This window comes from Salvelinus namaycush, chromosome 26 (assembly GCF_016432855.1).
Source record: "Salvelinus namaycush isolate Seneca chromosome 26, SaNama_1.0, whole genome shotgun sequence".
In the NCBI taxonomy this organism is placed as follows: Eukaryota; Metazoa; Chordata; class Actinopteri; order Salmoniformes; family Salmonidae; genus Salvelinus; species Salvelinus namaycush.
The window spans coordinates 26,985,721-26,996,806 of record NC_052332.1 but is presented as its reverse complement, the minus strand read 5'-3'; positions in this window follow the sequence as shown (position 1 = coordinate 26,996,806).

The window sequence follows — 11,086 nt, the reverse complement described above, 5'->3', positions numbered from 1 at the left end:
GCACCTTTTTTCAATGCTGAATTGAATGTCATTGAAAAAACAAAGCACACTGTCTTTTTTCGCAAACATCCTTTCTGAATTTAAAAGGAATCCAAAAAGTAATCATGTAGTTTTTCAAAATAATCTGTAATCTTACATGTAATCAATTACTCCCCAACCCTGTGTGTGTGTGTGTGTGAGTGTGTATGCATGGGATGGATTGCATGGTACGTGAGTGCCCTGGTTGAGTTGAAACAGAATCTTAGCAGACATGCAGCAGCGTTTAATTAAACATCAAGGCATGAATAATCATGGATGTGTAACCATCGGCCTCTCCCACCATTCTCTTCCTGTATCTCCCATTCTTATCTCATGTTTACAGCCTCTTCCCTCTTTTTCTCTGCTTTCTATCACCCCGGTCTCTCTCCCTTTCTTTCTTCATTAAAAACAGCTCATGGCCAATAGTAACCATTAAAAGATAATGTTTTTTGAAAATGCCGATCAGTAACACTTTGATAACTGCTCCAAAACATAGGGAAAAGACACAGAAACACCAGCACAACACCTGAACATCTCTCTCTCTCGCTCGCTCGCTCGCACACAAACACATTGCCCTAAAAACATGCTCAGTTTGGTCACTTCCTCCCCTCACACTCACAGGAACCCCACACTGTATTAAACACACTCACAGGACCCTCAAACTGTACTAAACACACTCACAGTACCCTAACACTGTATTAAACACACTCACAGGACCCTCACACTATACTAAACACACTCAAAGGACCCACACCGTATTAAACACAGTCACAGCACCCTCATACTGTACTAAAAACACTCACAGCGCCTTCATACTGTACTAAACACAATCACTGCACCCTCATACTGTATTGAACACACTCACAGCACCCTCATACTGTACAAAACACACTAAAAGGACCCTGATACTGTATTGACACACTCACAGGACCCTCAAACTGTACTAAACACACTCACAGGACACTCATACTGTACTAAACACACTCACAGCACCCTCATACTGTACTAAACACACATTTAAAGGACCCTCATACTGTATTGAACACACTCACAGCACCCTCATACTGTATTAAACACACTCACAGGACCCTCATACTGTATTAAACACACTCACAGCACCCTCATACTGTATTAAACACACTCACAGGACCCTCATACTGTATTAAACACACTCACAGAACCCTCGTACAGTACGAAACACATTCACAGGACCCCCACACTGTATTAAACACACTCACAGGACCCCCACACTGCATTAAACACACTCACAGGACCCTCACACTGTACTAAACACACTCACAGGACCCTCATACCGTATTAAACACAGTCACAGCACCCTCATACTGTACTAAAAACACTCACAGCGCCTTCATACTGTACTAAACACAATCAGAGCACCCTCATACTGTACAAAACACACTAAAAGGACCCTGATACTGTATTGACACACTCACAGGACCCTCATACTGTACTAAACACACTCACAGCACCCTCATACTGTACTAAACACACATTTAAAGGACCCTCATACTGTATTGAACACACTCACAGCACCCTCATACTGTATTAAACACACTCACAGGACCCTCATACCCTATTGACACACTCACAGCACCCTCATACTGTATTAAACACACTCACAGCACCCTCATACTGTATTAAACACACTCACAGCACCCTCATACTGTATTAAACACACTCACAGGACCCTCATACTGTATTAAACACACTCACAGAACCCTCGTAAAGTACGAAACACATTCACAGGACCCCCACACTGTATTAAACACACTCACAGGACCCCCACACTGCATTAAACACACTCACAGGACCCTCACACTGTACTAAACACACTCACAGCACCTTCATACTATATTAAACACACTAACAGCACCCTCATACTGTATTAAACACATTCACATCACCCTCATACTGTATTAAACACATTCACATCACCCTCATACTGTATTAAACACACTCACAGCGCTCTCATACTGTACAAAACACACTAAAATGACCCTCATACTGTATTAAACACACTAACAGCACCCTCATACTGTATTAAACACATTCACAGCACCCTCAAACTGTACTAAACACACTCACAGCACCCTCATACTGTACTAAACACACTCACAGCACCCTCATTAAGTATTGGACACACTCACAGCACCCTCATACTGTATTGAACACACTCACAGCACCCTCATGCTGTATTAAACACCCTCACAGAACCCTCAATCTGTATTAAACACACTCACAGGACCCTAACACTGTATTAAACACACTCACAGAACCCTCACACTGTACTAAACACACTCAAAGGACCCTCATACCGTATTAAACACAGTCACAGCACCCTCATACTGTACTAAAAACACTCACAGCGCCTTCATACTGTACTAAACACAATCAGAGCACCCTCATACTGTATTGAACACACTCACAGTACCCTCATACTGTACAAAACACACTAAAAGGACCCTGATACTGTATTGACACACTCACAGGACCCTCAAACTGTACTAAACACACTCACAGGACCCTCAAACTGTGCTAAACACACTCACAGGACACTCATACTGTACTAAACACACCCACAGCACCCTCATACTGTATTAAACACACTCACAGGACCTTCATACCCTATTGACACACTCACAGCACTCTCATACTGTATTAAACACACTCACAGCACCCTCATACTGTATTAAACACACTCACAGCACCCTCATACTGTATTGAACACACTCACAGGACCCTCATACTGTATTAAACACACTCACAGAACCCTCGTACAGTACGAAACACATTCACAGGACCCCCACACTGTATTAAACACACTCACAGGACCCCCACACTGCATTAAACACACTCACAGGACCCTCACACTGTACTAAACACACTCACAGGACCCTAACACTGTATTAAACACACTCACAGGACCCTCACACTGTACTAAACACACCAAAGGACCCTCATACCGTATTAAACACAGTCACAGCACCCTCATACTGTACTAAAAACACTCACAGCGCCTTCATACTGTACTAAACACACTAAAAGGACCCTGATACTGTATTGACACACTCACAGGACCCTCAAACTGTACTAAACACACTCACAGGACACTCATACTGTACTAAACACACTCACAGCACCCTCATACTGTACTAAACACACATTTAAAGGACCCTCATACTGTATTGAACACACTCACAGCACCCTCATACTGTATTAAACACACTCACAGGACCCTCATACCCTATTGACACACTCACAGCACCCTCATACTGTATTAAACACACTCACAGCACCCTCATACTGTATTAAACACACTCACAGCACCCTCATACTGTATTAAACACACTCACAGGACCCTCATACTGTATTAAACACACTCACAGAACCCTCGTAAAGTACGAAACACATTCACAGGACCCCCACACTGTATTAAACACACTCACAGGACCCCCACACTGCATTAAACACACTCACAGGACCCTCACACTGTACTAAACACACTCACAGCACCTTCATACTATATTAAACACACTAACAGCACCCTCATACTGTATTAAACACATTCACATCACCCTCATACTGTATTAAACACACTCACAGCGCTCTCATACTGTACAAAACACACTAAAAGGACCCTGATACTGTATTAAACACACTCACAGGACCCTCAAACTGTACTAAACACATTCACAGGACCCTCATACGGTATTAAACACACTCACAGCACCCTCATACGGTATTAAACACAATCACAGGACCCTCATACTGTATTAAACACACTCACAGCACCCTCATACTGTATTGAACAGACTCACAGCACCCTCAAACTGTACTAAACACACTCACAGCACCATCATACTGTATTAAACACAGTCACAGCACCCTCATACTGTATTGAACAGATTCACAGCACCCTCATACTGTACTAAACACACTCACAGCACCCTCATTAAATATTGGACACACTCACAGCACCCTCATACTGTATTGAACACACTCACAGCACCCTCATGCTGTACTAAACACACTCACAGGACACTCATACTGTACTAAACACACTCACAGCACCCTCATACTGTACTAAACACACATTTAAAGGACCCTCATACTGTATTGAACACACTCACAGCACCCTCATACTGTATTAAACACACTCACAGGACCCTCATACCCTATTGACACACTCACAGCACCCTCATACTGTATTAAACACACTCACAGCACCCTCATACTGTATTAAACACACTCACAGGACCCTCAAACTGTACTAAACACATTCACAGGACCCTCATACGGTATTAAACACACTCACAGGACCCTCATACTGTATTAAACACACTCACAGCACCATCATACTGTATTAAACACAGTCACAGCACCCTCATACTGTATTGAACAGATTCACAGCACCCTCATACTGTACTAAACACACTCACAGCACCCTCATTAAATATTGGACACACTCACAGCACCCTCATACTGTATTGAACACACTCACAGCACCCTCATGCTGTATTAAACACACTCACAGAACCCTCAATCTGTATTAAACACACTCACAGGACCCTAACACTGTATTAAACACACTCACAGAACCCTCACACTGTACTAAACACACTCAAAGGACCCTCATACCGTATTAAACACAGTCACAGCACCCTCATACTGTACTAAAAACACTCACAGCGCCTTCATACTGTACTAAACACAATCAGAGCACCCTCATACTGTATTGAACACACTCACAGTACCCTCATACTGTACAAAGCACACTAAAAGGACCCTGATACTGTATTGACACACTCACAGGACCCTCAAACTGTACTAAACACACTCACAGGAACCTCAAACTGTGCTAAACACACTCACAGGACACTCATACTGTACTAAACACACCCACAGCACCCTCATACTGTATTAAACACACTCACAGGACCTTCATACCCTATTGACACACTCACAGCACTCTCATACTGTATTAAACACACTCACAGCACCCTCATACTGTATTAAACACAATCACAGCACCCTCATACTGTATTGAACACACTCACAGGACCCTCATACTGTATTAAACACACTCACAGAACTCTCGTACAGTACGAAACACATTCACAGGACCCCCACACTGTATTAAACACACTCACAGGACCGCCACACTGCATTAAACACACTCACAGGACCCTCACACTGTACTAAACACACTCACAGGACCCTAACACTGTATTAAACACACTCACAGGACCCTCACACTGTACTAAACACACTCAAAGGACCCTCATACCGTATTAAACACAGTCAAAGCACCCTCATACTGTACTAAAAACACTCACAGCGCCTTCATACTGTATTAAACACACTCACAGGACCCTCATACTGTATTAAACACACTCACAGCACCCTCATACTGTATTGAACACACTCACAGCACCCTCATACTGTATTAAACACACTCACAGGACCCTCATACTGTATTGACACACTCACAGGACCCTCATACCCTATTGACACACTCACAGCACCCTCATACTGTATTAAACACACTCACAGCACCCTCATACTGTATTAAACACACTCACAGGACCCTCATACCCTATTGACACACTCACAGCACCCTCATACTGTATTAAACACACTCACAGCACCCTCATACTGTATTAAACACACTCACAGCACCCTCATACTGTATTAAACACACTCACAGCACCCTCATACTGTATTGAACACACTCACAGTACCCTCATACTGTACAAAACACACTAAAAGGACCCTGATACTGTATTGACACACTCACAGGACCCTCAAACTGTACTAAACACACTCACAGGACCCTCAAACTGTGCTAAACACACTCACAGGACACTCATACTGTACTAAACACACCCACAGCACCCTCATACTGTATTAAACACACTCACAGGACCTTCATACCCTATTGACACACTCACAGCACTCTCATACTGTATTAAACACACTCACAGCACCCTCATACTGTATTAAACACACTCACAGCACCCTCATACTGTATTGAACACACTCACAGGACCCTCATACTGTATTAAACACACTCACAGAACCCTCGTACAGTACGAAACACATTCACAGGACCCCCACACTGTATTAAACACACTCACAGGACCCCCACACTGCATTAAACACACTCACAGGACCCTCACACTGTACTAAACACACTCACAGGACCCTAACACTGTATTAAACACACTCACAGGACCCTCACACTGTACTAAACACACCAAAGGACCCTCATACCGTATTAAACACAGTCACAGCACCCTCATACTGTACTAAAAACACTCACAGCGCCTTCATACTGTACTAAACACACTAAAAGGACCCTGATACTGTATTGACACACTCACAGGACCCTCAAACTGTACTAAACACACTCACAGGACACTCATACTGTACTAAACACACTCACAGCACCCTCATACTGTACTAAACACACATTTAAAGGACCCTCATACTGTATTGAACACACTCACAGCACCCTCATACTGTATTAAACACACTCACAGGACCCTCATACCCTATTGACACACTCACAGCACCCTCATACTGTATTAAACACACTCACAGCACCCTCATACTGTATTAAACACACTCACAGCACCCTCATACTGTATTAAACACACTCACAGGACCCTCATACTGTATTAAACACACTCACAGAACCCTCGTAAAGTACGAAACACATTCACAGGACCCCCACACTGTATTAAACACACTCACAGGACCCCCACACTGCATTAAACACACTCACAGGACCCTCACACTGTACTAAACACACTCACAGCACCTTCATACTATATTAAACACATTCACATCACCCTCATACTGTATTAAACACACTCACAGCGCTCTCATACTGTACAAAACACACTAAAATGACCCTCATACTGTATTAAACACACTCACAGGACCCTCAAACTGTACTAAACACATTCACAGGACCCTCATACGGTATTAAACACACTCACAGCACCCTCATACGGTATTAAACACAATCACAGGACCCTCATACTGTATTAAACACACTCACAGCACCCTCATACTGTATTGAACAGACTCACAGCACCCTCAAACTGTACTAAACACACTCACAGCACCATCATACTGTATTAAACACAGTCACAGCACCCTCATACTGTATTGAACAGATTCACAGCACCCTCATACTGTACTAAACACACTCACAGCACCCTCATTAAATATTGGACACACTCACAGCACCCTCATACTGTATTGAACACACTCACAGCACCCTCATGCTGTACTAAACACACTCACAGGACACTCATACTGTACTAAACACACTCACAGCACCCTCATACTGTACTAAACACACATTTAAAGGACCCTCATACTGTATTGAACACACTCACAGCACCCTCATACTGTATTAAACACACTCACAGGACCCTCATACCCTATTGACACACTCACAGCACCCTCATACTGTATTAAACACACTCACAGCACCCTCATACTGTATTAAACACACTCACAGCACCCTCATACTGTATTAAACACACTCACAGGACCCTCATACTGTATTAAACACACTCACAGAACCCTCGTAAAGTACGAAACACATTCACAGGACCCCCACACTGTATTAAACACACTCACAGGACCCCCACACTGCATTAAACACACTCACAGGACCCTCACACTGTACTAAACACACTCACAGCACCTTCATACTATATTAAACACACTAACAGCACCCTCATACTGTATTAAACACATTCACATCACCCTCATACTGTATTAAACACACTCACAGGACCCTCAAACTGTACTAAACACATTCACAGGACCCTCATACGGTATTAAACACACTCACAGCACCCTCATACGGTATTAAACACAATCACAGGACCCTCATACTGTATTAAACACACTCACAGCACCCTCATACTGTATTGAACAGACTCACAGCACCCTCAAACTGTACTAAACACACTCACAGCACCATCATACTGTATTAAACACAGTCACAGCACCCTCATACTGTATTGAACAGATTCACAGCACCCTCATACTGTACTAAACACACTCACAGCACCCTCATACTGTATTGAACACACTCACAGCACCCTCATGCTGTATTAAACACACTCACAGAACCCTCAATCTGTATTAAACACACTCACAGGACCCTAACACTGTATTAAACACACTCACAGAACCCTCACACTGTACTAAACACACTCAAAGGACCCTCATACCGTATTAAACACAGTCACAGCACCCTCATACTGTACTAAAAACACTCACAGCGCCTTCATACTGTACTAAACACAATCAGAGCACCCTCATACTGTATTGAACACACTCACAGTACCCTCATACTGTACAAAGCACACTAAAAGGACCCTGATACTGTATTGACACACTCACAGGACCCTCAAACTGTACTAAACACACTCACAGGAACCTCAAACTGTGCTAAACACACTCACAGGACACTCATACTGTACTAAACACACCCACAGCACCCTCATACTGTATTAAACACACTCACAGGACCTTCATACCCTATTGACACACTCACAGCACTCTCATACTGTATTAAACACACTCACAGCACCCTCATACTGTATTAAACACAATCACAGCACCCTCATACTGTATTGAACACACTCACAGGACCCTCATACTGTATTAAACACACTCACAGAACTCTCGTACAGTACGAAACACATTCACAGGACCCCCACACTGTATTAAACACACTCACAGGACCGCCACACTGCATTAAACACACTCACAGGACCCTCACACTGTACTAAACACACTCACAGGACCCTAACACTGTATTAAACACACTCACAGGACCCTCACACTGTACTAAACACACTCAAAGGACCCTCATACCGTATTAAACACAGTCAAAGCACCCTCATACTGTACTAAAAACACTCACAGCGCCTTCATACTGTATTAAACACACTCACAGCACCCTCATACTGTATTAAACACACTCACAGCACCCTCATACTGTATTAAACACACTCACAGCACCCTCATACTGTATTAAACACACTCACAGCACCCTCATACTGTATTAAACACACTCACAGCACCATCATACTGTATTAAACACACTCACAGCACCCTCATACTGTATTAAACACACTCACAGCACCCTCATACTGTATTAAACACACTCACAGCACCCTCATACTGTATTAAACACACTCACAGGACCCTCATACTGTATTAAACACACTCACAGAACCCTCGTAAAGTACGAAACACATTCACAGGACCCCCACACTGTATTAAACACACTCACAGGACCCCCACACTGCATTAAACACACTCACAGGACCCTCACACTGTACTAAACACACTTACAGCACCTTCATACTATATTAAACACACTAACAGCACCCTCATACTGTATTAAACACATTCACAGCGCTCTCATACTGTACAAAACACACTAAAATGACCCTCATACTGTATTAAACACACTCACAGCACCCTCATACGGTATTAAACACACTCACAGCACCCTCATACTGTATTGAACAGATTCACAGCACCCTCATACTGTATTGAACAGATTCACAGCACCCTCATACTGTATTGAACAGATTCACAGCACCCTCATACTGTATTGAACAGATTCACAGCACCCTCATACTGTATTAAACACATTCACAGCGCTCTCATACTGTACAAAACACACTAAAATGACCCTCATACTGTATTAAACACACTCACAGCACCCTCATACTGTATTGAACAGATTCACAGCACCCTCATACTGTATTGAACAGATTCACAGCACCCTCATACTGTATTGAACAGATTCACAGCACCCTCATACTGTACTAAACACACTCACAGCACCCTCATTAAGTATTGGACACACTCACAGCACCCTCATACTGTATTGAACACACTCACAGCACCCTCATACTGTATTGAACACACTCACAGCACCCTCATGCTGTATTAAACACACTCACAGAACCCTCAATCTGTATTAAACACACTCACAGAACCCTCATACTGTATTAAACACACTCACAGCGCTCTCAGACTGTACTAAACACACTCAAAGGACCCTCATACTGTATTGACACACTCACAGCACCCTCATACTGTACAAAACACACTAAAATGACCCTCATACTGTATTAAACACACTCAAAGCAGCCTCAAACTGTATTAAACACACTCACAGGACCCTCAATCTGTATTAAACACACTCACAGCACCCTCATACTGTACAAAACACACTCACAGGAACCCAACACTGTATTAAACACACTCACAGGACACACTCACATGACCCTCATACTGTATTAAACACACTCACAGAACCCTCAATCTGTATTGAACACATTCACAGGACCCTCATACTGTATTAAACACACTCACAGCGCTCTCATACTGTACTAAACACACTCACAGGAACCCAACACTGTATTAAACACACTCACAGGACACACTCACATCACCCTCATACTGCATTAAACATACTCACATCACCCTCATACTGCATTAAACATACTCACATCACCCTCATACTGCATTAAACATACTCACAGCGCCCTCACACTATATTAAACACACTCACAGCACCCTCATACTGTATTAAACACACTCACATCACCCTCATACTGTATTAAACACACTCACATCACCCTCATACTGTATTAAACACACTCACATCACCCTCATACTGTATTAAACACACTCACATCACCCTTATACTGCATTAAACACACTCACAGCGCCCTCATACTGTACTAAACACACTCACAGGACCCCCACACTATATTAAACACACTCACAGGACCATAATACTATATTAAACACACTCACAGCACCCTCATACTGTACTAAACACACTCACAGGACCCCCACACTATATTAAACACACTCACAGGACCATAATACTATATTAAACACACTCACAGCACCCTCATACTGTACTAAACACACTCACAGGACCCCCACACTATATTAAACACACTCACAGGACCATAATACTATATTA